This window comes from Halichoerus grypus, chromosome 7 (assembly GCF_964656455.1).
Source record: "Halichoerus grypus chromosome 7, mHalGry1.hap1.1, whole genome shotgun sequence".
Taxonomy (NCBI): domain Eukaryota; kingdom Metazoa; phylum Chordata; class Mammalia; order Carnivora; family Phocidae; genus Halichoerus; species Halichoerus grypus.
This window is the reverse complement of record NC_135718.1, coordinates 26211014-26231305: the sequence shown is the minus strand read 5'-3', so window position 1 is coordinate 26231305 and position 20292 is coordinate 26211014. Positions and strand designations below refer to the sequence as shown.

At 45.7% G+C, this 20292-nt stretch overlaps 1 protein-coding gene across 3 annotated transcripts in view; it reads left to right on the top strand.

Moving 5' to 3' along the window:
• Nucleotides 1-20292, top strand: part of SUFU (SUFU negative regulator of hedgehog signaling) — a 112458-nt gene that overhangs the window by 5620 nt on the left and 86546 nt on the right. The window lies entirely within an intron of this gene.

Sequence of the window (20292 nt, the reverse complement as noted above, 5' to 3'; positions counted from 1 at the left end):
ACCACTGAATTTAGACAATTTTAATATTAAGTTAAACATCAACTTAGTATTAAGTCAGCTAAAACCATAACAGCAACACTAATAATAATGAAAGGTAACATTTCTTAAGCATTGATTATGAGCCAGGTATTCTTTTAGTCACTTCGCATGTATAAACTAATTTTATTTTCATCACAACCATATAATACTGGTGGATACTCATATTTGCCCCATTTTACAGATGAGGAAACTGAGATACAAAGAGAGTCTATGACTTGCTTAAGGTCACACAGCTTGGAGGTGGTGGAGCCAGGATTCTAATGCAGGCATTCTGGCTGCAGAGTTCATGCTCTTCATGACTGTGCTCTACTGCCTCTTGAACAATTATATCATGTCCTCGAGTAAGTTACTATCTGTAATTAAAAAAAAAAACACAAATATTTTGTTCCATCTACACTCTTTTTTGAGAAGGGTTCTTTTCTTCAATTTATTTTATTATTATTTTTTTAAGATTTTATTTATTTATTTGTCAGAGAGCACAAGTAGGCGGAGCAGCAGGCAGAGGGAGAAACAGGCTCACCGCCGAGCAGGGAGCCTGATGCGGGACTCGATCCAGGACCCGAGCCGAAGGCAGACGCTTAACGACTGAGCCACCCAGGCGCCCTCTTTTCTTCAGTTTAAATGTTGTCTTCCTTCCCCCTCATCAGCATGGTTAATCAAAAGCTGATTCTATTTCTGTTATCATATCCTTTCCTGCTTTTTGCTTTTTGTCCTTTTTTGCCTCTTACACTATCTTTTTGGTATCTTGGTGATGACTACTTAGCATGTGTAGGTTGAAAGACTAGCAGGGCTCTTCTTGCCCTGCCTCAGCAGACGAGGCTGATTCTGGGGATGTTGATGGTATCATGATGAAGATGATAATCATCAGGGTTTTTTTTGTTTGTTTGTTTTTTGCTTTGTTTTAGTTCTTAGTATCTTCCTTATCATCACATCAAATACTTTACAATCTTACCAGGTTCTTTTGTTATTTCCGTTTTATAGGTGAGAAAATTAAATCACTTGAGGGGTAAATGAATTGGCTAAAGGAAAAGAACTAGGATTCAATTGAACTGTCTTGAGTCCAAAGTCTGAGCTTTTAACCACTAGGGTGTTCTGCCTCTCTGATCACAGGTCCAACCCAACTTCCTCTTCTCTCTCGTTAAGCTGGGGGCCCAGGCCTCATCTCCTTACTGATCACATGTCGAGAGCAATGCCTGGGCCTGCCTTTATAGCCTTCCAAACAGATCCATTGCAATGTCAGCAGAAGGCTTTGGGAACAGTGAATTAATCTTGCCTGAATGGGGACCGTGCATTACAGTATTAATAATGGAGATAGAATAGCAAACAGATGTGGGCAGTAAAGGCACTATGCTGGACTTTACTGTATATTTTTAATAAAAACCTGCAGAGGGTATTTAGTGCAGTTAGCCTGTACCTTTTTGTTGACAGATTTATTCCAGTCAGAAGAATACCATTTCCTATGTGGCTTAAAGATTCTTACAGTATACCTGCTTGTCAGTGATGGGTCCAAAGCCCAAAGTGACATGAAGAACATAATTGAGAAAGCCCCATATTTCAGAGGGGGCAACCTCTGAATTTTAAAGAGGGCCTTCCTTACTGTTTTTCCACTTTTGAAAGTACCCCCTTATATGTGTGTCATTTCTGTATGATAAAGCACTGTGATATTCATATATCATTTATGACAATAGTAAGACCTCGATTTGCGCTGTATATCACCGCTGGAATCTAGTGTTTTCTGGTATTATGTCCTACCACTAGAAGGACATGGAGGGAGTGTTCTTAGATATTTACCCAGTTTGGTCTATGTTGCAGAAGTCAAAAGTACATTTGTAATCGGCCCTTGTGCTGGTGTGACTGGTCTCTTCTCAGTCCTGGTAAATTTCTTAAAGAAAAGTTTGCTTTTCCAAACATTTCATGTGGCAAGGCCTCTTTGAAACAGATTTAAAGATTCTTATTTAATTTAGTGCTTGAAGCTGAGGTCAAAAAGGTGAGTGTTCTACCATCCAGTTTATTTATTTATTTATTTTTTAAAAGATTTTATTTGTCAGAGAGAGAGAGAGTGCGCCCGCACACACAAGCAGGGGGAGTGGCAGGCAGAGGGAGAAGCAGGCTCCCTGCTGAGCACGGATCCTGATGTGGGACTCGATCCCAGCACCCTGGGATCATGACCTGAGCTGAAGACAGATGCTTAACTGACTGAGCCACCCAGGCGTCCCTACCATCCAGTTTAAATGCTAAGAAGTGTTGAACTGGAATTACGGCAAATGAATCTCTAGTAATGCTCTTCTTCCACCATCTTTTGTCTTTCTATTCAGTGAAAAAAGGGCCCAAGCATTGGATCATTTATTCAGCATACATTCCTCAAGCACCTATTTTGTTCCAGACACAGAACATCTTAATAGATGTTTTAGGGATAAAATGCCAAGACATAATTCCTATCTGCAAGGGGCTCATGTCCTAGAGGGGAGATAAACATAAAGAGAGGGTTATAGTACTGGGTAATAAATGCTACAATCCGTGGATGAAGAACATGACCTGGGAGCAGAATGGAGGGTATGACTTTTAGTCAGGCTGCTGAATTGGAAGAAGCTCTGGGGAGGAAGTGAAGTTTGAGAGGCATCTGCAAGCTGCAGGCCAGTAGGAAGGCAGGGGGCAGGGGAGGATCATAGCCTGACACTCTAGGAACCAGCACTTACTTTCAGGTTTGAGGGGACTTTAATAATCTTCTGGCCCAGTGTTTTCCAAACTTCTAGTGCTCCCTTCATAATTTTTGCCATGTAGTAGATCATCTACTTTATGTTCTTTTCCAACTAACTCCCCTTTTGGGGCGCCTGGCTGGCTCATTCGGAAGAACATGGGACTTTTGATCATGGGGTCATGAGTTCAAGCTTCACATTGGGCGTAGAGCTCACTAAAAATCAATTAATTAATTAACCCCCCCTTTTAAAGGTGATATAAATATATTTTTATTAAAAAAATTTTTTAAAGATTTTTATTTACTTATTTGACATAAGGAGAGAGAGAGAGCACAAGCAGGAAGTAGCAGAGGGAGAGGGAGAAGCAGGCTCCCCACCGAGCAGGGAGCCCGACACGGGGCTCAATCCCAGGACCCCGGGATCATGACCTGAGCCGAAGGCAGTTGCTAAACCGACTGAGCCACCCAGGCGCCCTAAAGGGAACTTTTTTTTAAAAAAGTATGATTCAAGGGCACCTGGGTGGCTCAGTTGACTAAGTGCCCAGTTCTTAATTTTGGCTCAGGTCATGATCTCAAGGTCATTAGTTGGAGCTCTGCATCCCCCTCCACTCTGGGTGTGGAGCCTGCTTAAGATTCTCTCTCAGGGCACCTGGGTGGCGCAGCGGTTAAGCATCTGACTCTTGGTTTTGGCTTAGGTCGTGATCTCAGGGTCATTGAGATGGAGCCCGGTGTCAGGCTTTGCGCTCAGTGGGGAGTCTGCTTGTGTTCCTCCCCTCTCCCCCCACTCGTGCTCCGGTGCACACTCTCTCTCTCTCTCAAATAAATAAATTAATAAGATAAATAAATAAAAATAGAAAGTATGATTCAGTACTGTTATTGTCAGACAAACAGGAAACACTGATCTAGTTCATGTCCCTTAATTGTAAGTGGAGGAAAGTACAGTAGCCTGCTGAAGGCCATGCAGAAGCTAATGAGAGTGGCAGCGTCTCCCAACGTCCCCACTGTTCTGTGCTCTCTTTCATGATTGGGGAGAAGCAAATGTATGGACATTGTCTTTAGCATAATTATATAGGCAGACTTTTTTTTCGGTTTTTACTATATTCCAGGTTAGTGCTAAATTCTTTTCATAAAGGTATCCTTTTATGTTATCCCCATAGTAATTCTGTGACACAAGGAATTCTTATCATGTCTTGCTTATAGATACAGAAATTTAGGCTAACGAACTTACTGCGTAGGTGGTGAATTAGAAGCCAGGTGCAGTGATCCCACAGTCTGTTTTCTGAACTTCTGTGCTGGACTGCCTTTCCATTTTGATCAGTCACCAGCATTTATTGAATGCCTACAGTATGCCTCCTCCCTGTAAGATCTTTCCTTCTCACAGCTTGTCGAGGATAGGGACAAGCAGAAGTCCAGGGGTCCCCTAGCAGGCTTGCTGTGGGAGTAGGAGGGGACCCCCCCATCCTGGTAGCCCTGAAGGAAGTGAAGAGCAGGCTGGTTGCCTGAGCCCTGGAATGGCCAGTTCCATCCAGGTTCTTTCCCTATTCACAGTCCCCAAAGGAAACAGGACAGGAGAGCACTTGTTTGGATTAAAAGGCTCTTAAGAGGCTCTTTCTGAAGTCCAAGAGATGGAACAAGTTCCAGCTCTGGGCAGCCACAGGGGAGAATGGAGTGCTTTTCTAGGAACCCTAAGGCTCCTCTCGACTGACTTCAGCGGCAGGGATTGTCCTGTTGCTCTCCCCCTGGACTTGGGAGGTGTGAGATAGCTGATCTTCAGCTGCCAGGCTGTCGGAAGCGTCCGGCTCTGGCCGTTCCCTTTGTGGCCGGCAGCTATGGCCTGGAATGTGGAGATTTGCAGGGCTGTGGAAGAGGCGGCTTCTGCACTGCTCTCTGTGAGGATTTCTGGCCGCCCCTGGTACGGCCAGCAGCCCTAGCTGGACCCAAACCACAGGGCGCAGGAGGCTGACTAGTCGCAGAGTGTGTTTGGGATCTCAGGCAGACCTCCCTGGTGGGATTCCACTGGGCAGGTCATCTTCTGACACGTCGGCTGGTTCCAAAGACAGCCTTTGTGTGGTGTGGGCCCGGGGTAGAGCCTGCCCTCCACCGCCCACGGTCCATCTGCGCTCTGCCCCACAAATGCTGGCTTCTTGGCGGGTATGCCTGTGCAATTTGTAGTTGTTCTTGCCCCCTTTGGGGCTGGAACTGCTGCTGACTGGCTTTCTGTGGCTGTCTCCACTGGGTTGGTAGAGAACCTCCTTTTCCCTTCAGGTTCCTCTAAGTTGGGCTCTGGACCGAATGAGTTATTGATTAAAACACTGGATACAGATTAACTTTTCCACATGTTGTTTTGTGTGGCCTTGGTCCCCTGCAGTTGGGAAATGCTAATTTTCCCTTCTCAAAGCTTGGTTCACAGGAACTTTTTAATGTGTCATTTCATCCTCTGGGGTTTCCAGTGGACATCCCGTCTTTGCCCTAGCATACCTGTCCTGGGAGCACTGTCTCTCCTCTGGTTGGGCCTTCGCTTTCTCCCAGAACTCTCGTGAAGCTGACAACCAGAATCCCTCTATAAACCACCCACAGATGGCAGGCCCGGCCCTCCCCATGGCTGGCATGGCAGGCTGAGGAAGTGCTCTGCAGGCTTATGGCAGGGCAGGCCTCCCTGGGCTTTGGTCCCCCAGCCTTTCATCTCTGAGGTGTTGAGTTTTGGGAGGACTGTATGAAATAGTGATGCTCTCTGCTAAGAGGAGGGTCTCTGGGCTACCTAGAAAGAGTGGGGTGCCCTTGGCCCTTGGCCCTTGCCCAGGGAGTAACGGCCAGCAGAAGGGCTAGAACTCTTCTTGAAGCTGAAGCCACCACTTTGGGCTGGATTTCAGGCCCCAGATCTCTGAGGTTTGAAATGTTGAGAATTCCATTTCTTTTGTAACCAGGGGAAGACCTAAGGCACTGTGGGGCTCCCAGCAATCTATGTGGGTATGTGGCTTCATCCTTTGAAAAGCATTTCATTTGCAGTGGATTATCTCTTCCTTCATGGGGTAAGGATTCCAGATCTTCCAAATCAGAGAATCCCTCAGCAGTAAGGAGACAGTTGGGAAGAGATTCCTTGAGCTGGCCCAGTCAAACTCACTTTATTTTTTATTTTTTTAAAAAAGATTTTATTTATTTGACAGAGAGAGAGAGAGAGCATGCGCATACAAGCAGGGGGAGCAGCAGAGGGAGAGGGAGAAGCAGGCTCCCCACTGAGCAGGGAGCCCGATGCGGGGCTCGATCCCAGGACCCTGGGATCATGACCTGAGCCGAAGGCAGACGCTCAACCGACTGAGACACCCAGGTGCCCCTCAAACTCACTTTAAAAAGTTCAAGCAGCCTGATTATTGGGAGTGACTGCCAGCCAGAGTGATACTGGGCTGGTCAGCACTGGCAGATTTCCTTCTCTTCCCACAGAGAGAGGCAAAGACTTGGAAGGCTTTATGGGTTTGACATGATTGGATCTCTCAGTCCCAGGAATCTTCCCTGTTCAGCCCGCCTTTCTAGGCTCCTATCTTCAATACCTGAGGCTTTTTCCTTTTTGAATGCTGGTCTTCACGTCTGCCGTATTCTGGGTCTCGGTTTGCCAGCATTTCCCTTGCCCAGATTTCTCACTCAGAGCTCCTGACTCTGGACTTTGGCCTTTGACTCCTCAGTTCATTCTTCCATCCTGCCTCTGAGGTAGCCCACTGAGCCTCATTTCCTGTTTCAGTAGTGTAGTTCTGATGTTGGGTCCTAAGGTGCGTGTGCAGTGACCTTGTCCTGTCTGACCCAAACCCCATAGGAATGGTCTCCTCACTCCAGTACATACCTTTGCACATCACCACCCTCCCTGCCTGCCGAGCTTTCTGACACAGAGCCTGGGGCTGCAGAGCACACCCCTCCAGCAAAGCTCTGTTGAGTGCCAGGTACAGACAGAACATTTGGGAAGATGATCTGTTCAGGTGGGGGTGAGGGGACAATGAGAAATTATATCTAACTTCTGTCCTTGAAACACCCACCATCTGCTTGGTAAAAGATGGCAGAGACCCTGGGAAAGAAGAAGGCAATGGGTTTGGGACTGGGAGCACGTTTTTGGCTTTGCCCGACGTCTGTGGCTTTGAGGCTTCCTCCCCTCACCTTGTGATCTTCAGCACTTCAAGAAACTCAAAACAGGTAATAATTGTAAGCACTTATAGCACCCACTGCGTGCAAGGCACTGTTCTAAGTGCTTTATATATAAACTCATTTCCTCCTCACGGCAGCTCTGTGGGGGTAAGTACCAATATCTTTTTTGTAAGGAAACTGAGGTACAGAGATGTTAAGGAACTTATCCACCCAGCCAGTGAATGCTGGAGCTGGGCTGGAAACCCAGGCAGTCTGGCTCCTGCAGTCCCCACCCCTCTCGTCCTTTACCCACATAGAAGCTCAGTCATTAAGCGTCTGCCTTCAGCTCCGGTCATGATCCCAGGGTCCTGGAATCGAGCCCCGCATCGGGCTCCCTGCTTGGCGGGAAGTCTGCTTCTCCCTCTCCCACTCCCCCTGCTTGTGTTCCCTCTCTTGCTGTGTCTCTCTCTGTCAAATAAATAAATAAAATCTTAAAAAAAAAAATATTTTATTTATTTGAGAGAGAAAGCGCACATGAGCAGGGGGAAGGGCGGAGGGAGAGGGAGAAGCAGACCCCCTACTGAGCAGGGAGCCTGACGTGGGGCTCAATCCCAGGACCCTGAGATCATGACCTGAGCCGAAGGCAGACGTTTAATAGACTGAGCCACCCAGGCGCCCCAGGAATTAAAATGTTTTTAAAAAGTGATATGACAGGATGCCTGGGTGGCTCAGTCATTAAGTGTCTGCCTTTGGCTCAGGTCATGATCCCAGCGTCCTGGGATCTAGCCCCGCGTTGGGCTTCCTGCTCAGCGGGGAGCCTGCTTCTCCCTCACCAGCTCCCCCTGCTTGTGTTCCCTCTCTTGCTGTGTCTCTCTGTCAGATAAATAAAATCTTTAAAAAAAAAAATAAATAAATAAAAGAAAGCATTCTCTATTTAAAAAAATTTTTTTAAATTCCTGTATTTATTTATTTATTATGTTTTTTTAATTCTAAAATGTACATAACATAAACTTTACCATTTTAGCCATTTTTAAAAATTTATTTTTAAAAATTTTAATTCTGGTATAGTTAATGTACAGTGTTATATTAGGTTCAGGGGTAAAATATAGTGATTCAACAATTCTGTACATTACTCAGTGCTCATCATGATTAATGTACTCTTTATTCCTCTTTACCTATTTCACTCATTCCCTCACCCACCTCTCCTCCAGTAACCATCAGTTTGTTCTTTATAGTGAAGAGTCTGTTTTTTGGTTTGTCTCTTTTTTTTTCTTCGTTTATTTTGTTTCTTAAATTCCACATATGAGTGAACTGTAATGATTTTTTTAAATTAATGAGGTTTACATTCTAGAGCAGCTTTAGATTTATAGAAAATTGTAACACATAGTACAGAGTTCCCATATATATCTTAATTTGCTTATAGTTTCTCGTTATTAACATCTTGCATTAGTGTGGTACATTGTTACAATTGATGAACCAATACTGATACATTATTACTAATTGATGTCCACAGTTTACATTAGGGTTTACACTTTGTGTTACATAGTTTTGTGAGTTTTGACAAATACACGTCCTGAAATACCATTATAGTATCATGCAGAATAGTTTTACTGCCCTAAAAATGTGCTGTTCTTTGCCTATTAATCCCTCCTTCCCTCCCCCCCGCAAGCCTCTTGCAACCACTTATCGTTTTACTGTGTTGCCTTTTCCAAAATGTCATGCAGTTGGAATCATACAATACATAGCCTTTTCAGGCTGACTTCTTTCACTGAGCAATATGCATTTAAGGTTCCTCCATGTCTTTTTGTGGTTTGCTCAGTTCCTTTTATCACTGAGTAATACTCCATTGTATGTATATACTATAGTTTATTCATTTATTATTGAAGGACATCTTGTTTCCAGTGTTTGGCAATTTTGAATAAAGCTGCCATAAACATTCATATGCTGGTTTTTGTGTGGACATAAGTTTTCAACTCATTTGGGTAAAGTTGCTGGATCATATGGTAATAGTATGTTTAATTTTGTAAGAAATAGCCAAACTATCTTCCGAAGCGGCTGTACCATTTTGCATTCCCACCAGCAGTGAATAAGAGTTCCTCTTATTCTGTGTCCTCACCAGCATTTGGTATTGTCAGTTTTTTGGATTTTACCCATTCTAATAGGGGTGGCGTGGTATCTCATTGTTGTATTAATTTGCAATTTCCTGATGCCATATGATGTTGAGCATCTTTCCATATGCTTATCTCTATCTATATCTCTTCTTTGGCGATATATCTTGTTTTGTTTTTTTTTTTTTAAGATTTTATTTATTTAGGGCGCCTGGGTGGCTCAGTCGTTAAGCGTCTGCCTTCGGCTCAGGTCATGATCCCAGGGTCCTGGGATCGAGCCCCGCATCGGGCTCCCTGCTCGGCCGGGAGCCTGCTTCTCCCTCTCCCACTCCCCCTGCTTGTGTTCCCTCACTAGCTGTCTCTCTCTCTGTGTCAAATAAATAAAATAAAATAAAATAAAGAAAAATAAAAAAAAAAGATTTTATTTATTTATTTGACAGAGAGAGACACAGCGAGAGAGGGAACACAAGCAGGGGGAGTGGGAGAGGGAGAAGTAGGCTTCCCGTGGAGCAGAAAGCCCGACACGGGGCTTGATCCCAGGACCCTGGGATCATGACCTGAGCCAAAGGCAGATGCTTAACGACTGAGCCACCCAGGCGCCTCCATATCTTGGTTTTTGTTCCTAACCTCATCCCACTTCCCACTTCACCCCCAACCACACATACCCTTTTTCTCACACTATGGGTTCAGACATAATTATGGGGCTGATTATATTTTTGGCATGTTTGCCTTTTCGTCACTTCTCAAGCAATTAAGTGAGTTAGTTCCCCTGAGTAGTACTGGGTCCACATCTGAATTCCTTTGTCTCCATTGGTTTTAATTGGGGCTGGCTCATGAATTCTATACCTTTTCCCCGGTGATGGTGTCGTCCATAAAGTCTGTAGCTGGTACTGGGACCTAGTCTTAATCCAAAGGTTCAAGATTGATTGTGCCTTCCAGTACAGATGATGGAAAGACTTGTGTGCAAACTTGACCACTTCAGACCCTGGCGAGCTTCACCTTGCTTTAGATGAGAAATGAGTACACCAGGCTCCTTGAGATCCCAGCCAGACCTCAAACTCTCTGTCTTAATTGAACCAGCATCGAGAAGACTTTCCAAAATCCAAAACTTTCCTGGCCTCTACTTTTCTTGTTCCATCCATCATTGTTGTTACTTTTTAGTTATAAATTTGCTTTTTTCACTTATAAAGACAGTTGAACCATTTTACCCAAAATGTTGAAAATTAAGAGAAAGGAGAAAAAAAATATTACTAATCCTATCACCTTTTGTTTGTGATCTTGTATCTGTCTTCATGATGATTTCTGTAAATAATTCATGGTGAGTGTTGCTGGCCCAGGTGTGCATTAGGCTTTTGTCTTGTGTGAGTCCCCTCACTTTGGGAATTAACATCTTCCAAAGCTTCCTCACTGCCTGGCTAGTGCGTTTTTCTAAATTCAGTCAGCCCAGGGCTGCTAGGGTTTCCAAATTATGAAAACAGCACATTTGCTGGGGAAGACGGTTCCTACCCATTGCCATGTTATATTAACTACATCTTCTCTTTTCTTCTTTTCTTTTTTTTTTTTAAAGATTTTTTATTTATTTATTTGAAAGAGAGAGAATGAGAGAGAGAGAGAGAGCACATGAGGGGGGAGGGTCAGAGGGAGAAGCAGACTCCCTGCTGAGCAGGGAGCCCGATGCAGGACTCGATCCTGGGACTCCAGGATCATGACCTGAACCGAAGGCAGTCGCTTAACCAACTGAGCCACCCAGGCGCCCTCTTTTTTTTTTTAAAGATTTTATTCATTCATTTGACAGAGAGAGAGTACAAGCAGGGGGGGCATCGGGGAGAGGGAGAGGGAGAAGCAGGCTCCCCGCTGAGCAGAGAGCCCGATGTGGGGCTTGATCCCAGGACCTTGGGATCATGACCTGAGCTCAAGGCAGATGCTTAACCAACTGAGCCACTCAGGCGCCCCTACATCTTTTTTTTTTTTATTATAATTTTTTTAAAAGACTTATTAGAGAGAGAGAGAATGCGAGTCGGGGGGAGGGGGCAGAGGGAGAGAGAATCCTCAAGCGGACTCCCTGCTGAGTGAGGAGGCTGACTTGGGGCTCTGTCCCAGGACCCTGAGGTCAGGACCTGAGCCAAAATCAAGAGTGAGCCGCCTAACTGACTGAGCCACCCAGGCGCCCCAACTACATCTTTTCTTTTTTTTCCTTTTGCTGCTTGACTTCTCATAGGAATGAGGAGCAGTTTAGGTAGTAAATGTACTGACTGTGCTGGCCACCCACCTCTCAGTTAATACCTCAGTCCCTTTGGTACAAATCACCGTGCATGGTGATAGTCCTGAGGGGGTGTGTTGTTCCTGCTGTTGTTTTCCATTTATTTATTTATTTGTTTGTTTGTTTAAATATTTATTCATTTGGGCAGGGAGGGACAGAGGGAGAAGGAGAGAGAGTCTGTAAGCAGATTCCACACTGAGAGTGGAGCCTGATGTGTGGCTCTGTCTCACATCCCTGAGTTTACGACCTGAGCCAAAACTAAGAGTTGGACACTTACCCAACTGTGCCACCCGAGCGCCTCTGTTTTCCTCTTAGAAAGGTGATCAGTGGTTAGATTTGGTGGTCATTGTCACCTGGAAATGAACACCATGAGCCTCCTCTTTTCTCCTTTCTTGGGTGTGTGGATATAGAAGACCGAGGCTGGCCGTATAGAGTGCCCCAGGCTCCGTGTACCCACCGTACACAGAAGTTTCACAGGTATAAGCACAAGTGCCACGGGATGGATGAGATCCTTTTCAGGTAATTTCCTGAAATAAGTAGGCTTCCATTTGGGGCTTTTGAGGCTTTCTGCCATACATAAAAATCAAATAATTTAGTAATAGTTGATCTTTCCTGGCACTGGGTCTCCTGGGTGATGAGTGGGTACACTTGGTTCCCATCCAGCATTAACCACTGGCCTGTTAGGAGGCCAGCCATTCATTTACTACAGAGATAGTCATTGCTGGGTCAATTCTGGGCATGAGGTTTTTATTAATGAGCAGCATACTCTTGGTCTGGTCTTCATGGAGCCCCCAATATTTTTGTTTTGTTTTGTTTTGTTTTAAAGATCTTATTTATTATTTGACAGAGAGAGACACAGCGAGAGAGGGAATACAAGCAGGGGGAGTGGGAGAGGGAGAAGCAGGCTTCCCGCGGAGCAGGGAGCCCGATGCGGGGCTCGATCCCAGGACGCTGGGATCATGACCTGAGCCGAACTCAGACGCTTAACGACTGAGCCACCCAGGCGCCCCGACCCCCAGTCTTTTTGGCTGAAGAGTCCTTGACCTGGAAAACACTGTGGGCAGGCGGGCCTGATACAGCCTTTGAATCTTAAGTGATCACATGGAGCCTCCTTGCCTTCTTTTCTACAGTCCATGCCTTGAGGCCTGGTGGAAGGTTTTCTTTAAGTAGGAGTCACCATGCTCAGAAACATGGCCAGGCCTATGTTTGGGGCTAGACCAGTTGCCCATTTGTTGGGGAGAATGTGGGTTCATAGCAGCTTCTCAGAGGGACATGTTCCACTGGACTCCAGGCTTTATTAGTGTGTTAGTAAAAGATAGTGGCCTTCAAAGATCCCTTTCCTTCCTGCTTCCTTCCATGTTATTCAGGCTTCTTGAGGTTCCAGTCATAGAACTGGCTTTGTCACAAGAAGACCAATCAAGGAGATGCTTTTGTTTTTCCAGTGCTGACCTCCATGTGATGCCTGGGGGCGCTTGGAGCCCTGCCTCTGACCACTAGTTTCCCTTACTCTGATCTCACGCCTTTCAACATGAGGTCAGGAGCTCAGGAGCCATGCCTGAGGGGAGGGGTAACTACTAGAGAATGGGGCCTGGCCCAGGCTCTCCATCCCATCCCAGGGGGTCAGGCTGGCTGGCTGCACTTTCTGCTTGTGATGTATTTTGACTCCTAAATGCTTCTTTTTTTTTTTTGCTTTAATTTTTTTTTTTTAATGTTTTTTTTTATTTATTTATTCATGAAAGTCAGAGAAAGAGAGAGAGGCAGAGGCAGAGGGAGAAGCAGGCTCCCCGCCTAGCAGGGAGCCCGATGCGGGACTCAATCCCAGGACCCTGGGATCATGACCTGAGCAGAAGGCAGACGCTTAACCGTCTGAGCCACCCAGGCACCCACTCCTAAATGCTTCTGAACAGCTTGGTTGGTTAGAGGAGAAAGTATAGTGAAAACCAACAGACAACGCCGTGGCTTGCCCTAACCCCTTCTCCTTCCTGCTCTAGCTTTTCTAATATATCGGGTTGCAGACCTTCTGGATTCCTGCCCTCCTGGAGCCAGTCTTGCAATTTTTCATTCTGTGGCCAGGGTTTTGTGCAGAGGAAAGGCCCAGGGAGAAGGCAGTAGCTGCACAGGGAGCCTTTGGGATTGGAGCTTTCTTTGCAGGAACATCGCTGACACGGATCCCTTAGTTCTGTGCTAGCTCTGTGGCCGGGGGCAGTCGTCCACAGCATCTCACACATGTCACCCCTCTGCTCAGCACCATCCAGTGGCTTCCCATTGGTAGCCCTCTTTTGGGCTTTCTATGGCTGTTGAGAAAGCATTCTCACACCAGAGGTGAAGAATTCTCTCGGTCCAGCACCAAGTCCGAGCATTTAGCTCTTTTAGGGGGATTCCTTCAGTCTGGACCCTTACTCTCCTAAGAGGGAAGATAATCCAAATGTACTGCATTTTCACAGGAGTCAGAGCCTTCCTTTGGGAGGAGGTGTGCAATTTTGGTAAAAATGTCTGACCTTTGCTTTATCAGGGTGGGGTGGAGTACCTCCAGCACCTGGTGCAGTGCTTGGTACATGATAAGCCCTTAATTGATTTCCATAACTGTTTAGTGCACATTATCTAGATGTCTGGTGCTCTGTTACATGCTGGGAGTACCATGGGAGCAAGAAGGCAAAGTTTCTGCTCTCATGGATCTTAACATTCTTATAGGAGAAACATGTACAAGTATTGATAGTTTTAGATAGTGCAGGTGCTGTGTTGAAAATAAAGCAGGGGTGATGTGCTAGGGAATACCTGGGTAGAAGTAGGAGTTAAGTTGGGTGGAGACAGTACATTTAGTAGTTAACCAATGATGGTTTCCTTGAAGATGTAACATTTGAACTCAATGACAAAGTGGCAGCCAGGGCCGTCACATTATACAACTCCAGGGGCACCATTCATGTTACTCTGTGCCGTTTGTGTTCCCTGGAGTTGTACAGTGCTCTGGTCACTCAACCATGAGAAGATCATAGGCAGTGAAAAGCAAAGGCCCTGAGGCAGGAGGGACCTTGAGGTGTTCAAGGGACAGAAAGAAGGCCAGTATGTCTGGGGCTTGGTAAGAGAGGAGGGCAATGGAGCAAGATGAGGCAGGAGAGTTTGAAAGCAATGTAAAGAATGTGACATTCAACAGATTATCTGTTGACTCGTGAGGGAAGCAAGGGATGATGTGACGGGGGAGGCAGGAGTGTGGTTTTAGGAAACTTTTCCAGTAGTGTGGGACCTTAGCACCAGTATGAAGGCATGGGAACCGAGCTGAGTGGTGTTTTGTTTCCCTAAAAAGGAAATAGCAGAAAAGTGGCTCAAAGGAAATGCCATTAAGATATTTGAGTCTGACTTTGATAGTGACAGAGAGGAAGGCTCATTGCTTTTTTAATGCTGTCTTATCTTGCTTGTCGTTGAATGTCTCAGCCTTGTTATCTCTTTGGACGGCAATGGGAATATGATTACCATTTAGCATTTGCTCAGCTGTGACATGATGTACCCACGTACAGAACACACAAAAAGTACAGTCCTTGCCCTTGGGAACTGAGATGCTGGAAGGATTTGTTTCTTCCCATTATCCTCTTTCACATGTCTTGATCTTCTGGGGCAGCTGGCTTCTCAGAGTCCAGGAGGATAGTGGGTGGACAAAAGGCCCTTGGGCAGAATGCTCTGGCCCTTGGGTCTGTAAGAAGCCCCAAGCTGTACACCTCTATGCACATGGCACCTCGCTTCCCAAATCAGACTGTGATCTTGCTGTTGGCCTACCTGTCTTTTCTTCTCCTTTTTTTTTTTTTAAAAGATTTTATTTATTTATTCATGAGAGAGAGAGAGACAGAGGCAGAGGGAGAAGCAGGCTCCCCATGGAGCAGGGAGCCTGTTGTGGGACTTGATCCCAGGACCCCACGATCACGACCCGAGCCAAAGGCAGACGCTTAACTGACTGAGCCACCCGGGCGCGCTCTTATTATTATTTTTTAAGTTTATTTATTTAAGCAATCTCTATACCTAATGTGGGGCTCAAACTCAGGACCCAGACATTAGGAGCCACTTGCTGTACTGACTGAGCCAGCGAAGTGCCCCTGTCTTTTCTTATTTTTAAAGAGATTTTGTATAGATGTTGTTTAAACCAAAGCCAAGAGTGGGAGCTGTTGTAATGATGCCAAGAAACCCAACACCAGGCTCTTCTTTGGTCTAGAACTTTTATACAGTGCCAGGCTGGCTTGGAATCCCCCTGGGGGACTGACCTTTTGGTTCTTTGCTGGTGGTTGGGAGTAGAGGGGAGAAGGTATGGTAGGTCTCCACTAAGGGAGGGTGAACTATGAGCTTTCACCACCCTGCAGAAAAAGGGTCTGCTACTCTTGGCTTGGTGTTTTTCCTTTTTAAAAATTATTTTATTTTATTCAAAAATTTTTTCCAGTTTTTTTTTTTTAAGATTTTATTTATTTATTTGAGAGAGACAGAGAGAGAAAGAGAACACGAGCGGGGTGAAGGGCAGAGGGAGAAGCAGGCTGCCCACTGAGCAGGGAGCCCAACGCAGAGCTTGATCCCGGGATTCCAGGATCATGACCTGAGCCAGACCGATGCTTAACCAACTGAGCCACCTTGGTACCCCTTTTTTCCAGTTTTATGGAGATATAGTTGACATATAGCAGCTGTATAAGTTTAACATGTACAGTATAATGACCACGTATTTTAGGAAATGATTATCACAGTAAGTTTAACATCCATCATCTCATATGGATACAAAAAAAAAAAAAAGAAAGAAAAATGTGTGTATTTGTGTGTGTGCGTGTGTGTGTGTGTGTATGTGATGAGATCACTTAGGATTTACTCCCTTAGCAACTTTATTTTTTTAAAGATTTTATTTATTTATTTGACAGAGAGAGACACAGCGAGAGAGGGAACACAAGCAGGGGGAGTGGGAGAAGCAGGCTTCCCGCCGAGCAAGGAGCCCAATGCGGGGCTCCATCCCAGGACCCTGGAATCATGACCTGAGCCAAAGGCCGATGCTTGACGACTGAGCCACCCAGGCGCCCCTCCCTTAGCAATTTTAAATCGGCTGGCTCAGTTTGTAAAACATGCAACTTTTTTTTTTTTTTTTAAGATTTTATTTATTTGAGAGAGAGAGAGAGAAAGCATGAGAGGGGAGAGAGTCAGAGGGAGAAGCAGACTCCCTGCTGAGCCGGGAGCCCAATGCAGGACTCGATCCTGGGACTCCGGGATCATGACCTGAGCTGAAGGCAGTTGCTTAACCAACTGAGCCACCCAGGCACCCAGAAAATACAACTCTTGATCTTAGAGTTGTGAGTTCAAGCCCCACATTGGGTATGGAACCTACTTACAATTTTTTTTTTTTTTCAAATATACCATACAGCAGTGTTAACTATAGTCATCATGTTGTACATTACATCCTCCTGGACTTAGCTTATAACTGGAAAAAGCTTGTACCTTTTGACCACCTGGTCTTTTTCTTAGGCTCAATGTCTCAGTCTGGGGAAGCTCTTTGCTCACTGAAAACCTGGGATAGAGTTAAATGCCCTAAGGATTGGGAGCCAGGTGAGTTCAGCTGGATTCTCAGCTGAATCAGTCCTATGAGCTACTGTTTTGAACCTTGAGGAATGCTTTGGGAATGTGGTCCTTGGCTCCCAACAAAGGATCTCAGGAAACATCTACCTGAGTGAGGCAAATGCATTCCATGAATCTCGCTGGATGCTATGTAGTGGAAAGAACATCTACTATTCAGAGTTAAAGCTCAGAGGTGGCTGCTGTGCTCTGTGGCCTCGTCAGACTCCCAGCTCAGTGTGAGGATGCAGTCTCAGTGGCTGTCATTTTTCCCTTCCTTCCTGCCTCTTCCCTCCCCCTCTCCTTCCCTCCTTTTCTTTTCTTACGATTATACAAAATTAATACAATATAGCTGAATGTTTTTAAAAAATCTTAGCTGTGCAAAATATTACCTTATAAACATATTTCAAAAGAATTTTACAAAGTTTCTCTATTTAGTATAGTATTTGTGTAGTCACCAAACACCATTTCAAAACAGCTAATGAAGTATCTGTAAATGTGAATTGTTCAAAAATAAAAACATCAGCTTTGCAAATGTTTATTTTTATTTTTTTTTAAGGATTTTTATTTATTCATTTGAGAGAGAGAACACAAGCGGGGGGCAGGGGTGGAGGGCCTGAGGGAGAAGCAGACTCCTCAGTGAACAGGGAGCCTGATGTGAGGCTCAATCCCAGGACCCTGGGATCATGACCTGAGCTTAAGGCAGATGCTTAACCGACTGAGCCACCCAGGTGCCCCTTTGTAAATGTTTAGATCCAATATTGGGCAGCCCTTGAAGGCTGGACACTGATTAAACTCCAGAGTCCAGAAGTTGGGAACCTAGAATCATCTGCTGATGTTTTTTAAAGATTTATTTATGAGAGAGGGCGCATGCATGCAGGTGGAGGGAGGGGCAGGGGGAGGGAGTCTCAAGCAGACTCTCCACTGAGCATGGAGCCCGACATGAGGCTCGATCCCACCACCCATGATATCATGAGCTGAGCCGAAACCAAGAGTTGGATGCTCAACCAACTGAGCCACCCAGGTGCACCTCATCTGCTGAATTTTTAAGGGAGAAATGATACACAGAGACTGCTTCTACTGAGCCCTAAGCAAAGGAAGGATGAATGCTAACTTCTTGGGGGCGGGGGCGTCCTGGCTGGGTGCAAGACACTGGGCCATCCCATTTTAAGCCTCCCAACTCCCCTTCGAGGGAAGTATCTTTATCCCAGTTTAACAGCTAAGGAAATGGGGGCATGTGTAAGTTAACTTGCCCAAGGGTCAGCAAGGGAGTGATGGGCTGGGCTTGTGTTGGCTCAGGCGACCTCCATTCCCTATATTCTTGCCCATGTCCCTGGACTCCTCTCTGGCATCTTATAGGATCCTAGAGTGGTATAATTTTGTGTAATTGCCACCCTAAGTCTACCCTGGGATCTCCAAAGAGTCCAGGGAGACCAAGACTAAGAATTTCTGATGTCTACCTTCCTCACTTCCTGGCTTCCTGGTCACTGCTGGTGGGCTCACGACTCTGCCTCAGGTCTTCAGCCCATAACCTTAGTCTAGCATTTTCCTCCTTACCTCTTAACCTACCATTCTAAATCTTATAAAACTTTGCTTCTTTTCTCAGATTCAGTCTAGTTAATAAACATTTGTTTAGTCTCAGTATGTGCATGTCACCAGGAGTCGGTGATATCTTTTGATACCTACTAAGTAGCAGCATTGTTCTGGGTTCAGTGTGTGTCACTTTGGGGAGCTACAAAGAAGTAGAAGAATGGCAGGACTCCACAGTATAATGTGAGAGACCCTTGCTTAACATGTAAGGGAGACCACACAAAGAACTATATTAGAGACAAAACAGTGCTTTGAGAGAACATAGCGTGGGGGGGAAAAAGCATAAAAAAGAGCAAAAGACACGGTAATTGAGAAGAGCTTTGGCAGGAGGATTTGGGAAGATAAGACTGGTCTAGAAGGGCCTTCCAGGTTGAGGGCAGCAGTAGTCATGGTATGGGGTGGGGGGTGTGTTTGGGACATGGAGGTTGGTTTGGTGTCACAGTGCAGCATTGGTATTGGCCTAGATATAGTGGGACCTGGGAGCAGAGAAACTGGTCAATATCAGAAATGCTGCCCGACACTTGGGGCGTGCCTCATTTCCTTTACCTACCAGTTTGGTGACCCTACACCAAAAGGTGGATGAAGTTGGCCGCATGTGATAGCACACACCTGGATCCTAGTCGGAATGCCTTCTTTCTTTAGTGCTCAGACCAACTTCTAAAATCTCTTATTCTGGGACTCTAAATCCAAGGGAATAATGTGGATTTCCCCAAATATGAGTTATTGAGGGAAAACAAGCAAAAAAGCAATATGCATTAAGATCTTTGCCAAAGTACAAAAGAGTGCAGCTTTGGAAACAACCTCCTATTTAACAAGAAAACAATGGTCAAGTAAAGGACCATATATAATTTCCTCTTTTTTAAAAATGATCTTATTTATTTATTTTAGAAAGAGCATGAGCAGGGAGAGGAGCAGAAGGGGAGGAAGAGGGAAGGGGAAAGAATCTCAAGCATACTCTGTGCTGAGCGTGGACCCTGACATGGGGTTCAATCCCAGGACCCTGAGATCATGACCTGAGCCGAAACCAAGAGTTGGACGCTTAACTGACTGAGGCAGGGCATCATGAGGTTTGGGGCACTACTGAGGGCCTTGGAGCAAATTCACCTCAAGAAACATGGTGCTCCAAACATGTGCTGGAGTTTGGATGAGTGGTCCTTGAATGTGCTTGGCATTGCTCTGAGAGGCAGCTGTGGAGAAGAGATAGGCAGCCTCCTTGCAGAGCCCCAGAGCTACTGGAGGTCTTCGGTTTAGGGCTTTTTGTAATCTCTGGGTCCAGTTGGGGCTAAGGCTAGGCTTTGCCCTATGCCTATTAGAGACACAAATGGAGGTTGTGGGTGCCTGTGGAGGAAAGCCACCAAGGGAAGAGGTCTGCAGTCTGTTCCCCAGGGACAGGACCTACAGGCTCCATTCTTCTGGGAGAGGATGTCCAACCCAGTAAGGCCAGGAACTAAGCCTAATTTCCAAGAAGGGCTGATTAGAGGGGAAGACCCACCAAGAAGTAGGGAAAGAGGAAAGGGGAAGGAGAGACAACAGGAGTCTTTATAGGGAATGAAGTGGTTCTGGGATTGGACTGGCCTGGCCTCCTGTGCCATATGTTTCCTGAGGCAAATAGTGTACTCTTCCTTTTCTTTTGACAACAATATTGAGCTTGAGACTGAGCCACAGTCCCTAGACCTGACTTTAGAGGAACCACCCCCACAAGGTGGACCCTTGACAGCCGCCTTAGTTGGCCCAGCATTCTGTGCTTCAGATACCAATGGAAGTATCCAAGCCACCCCTGGGGAGAGAGGGTGCTGACTACAGGTCTCTCCTGTCATACCTGGAATGTCTAATATGTACCCTCAGCCAACAGATTCTGTGAGAAGTCTGGCAGATACAGCAGTGAGTAAGACACAGCCCTGTCCTTGTGGGGTTTACAGTCTAGACCA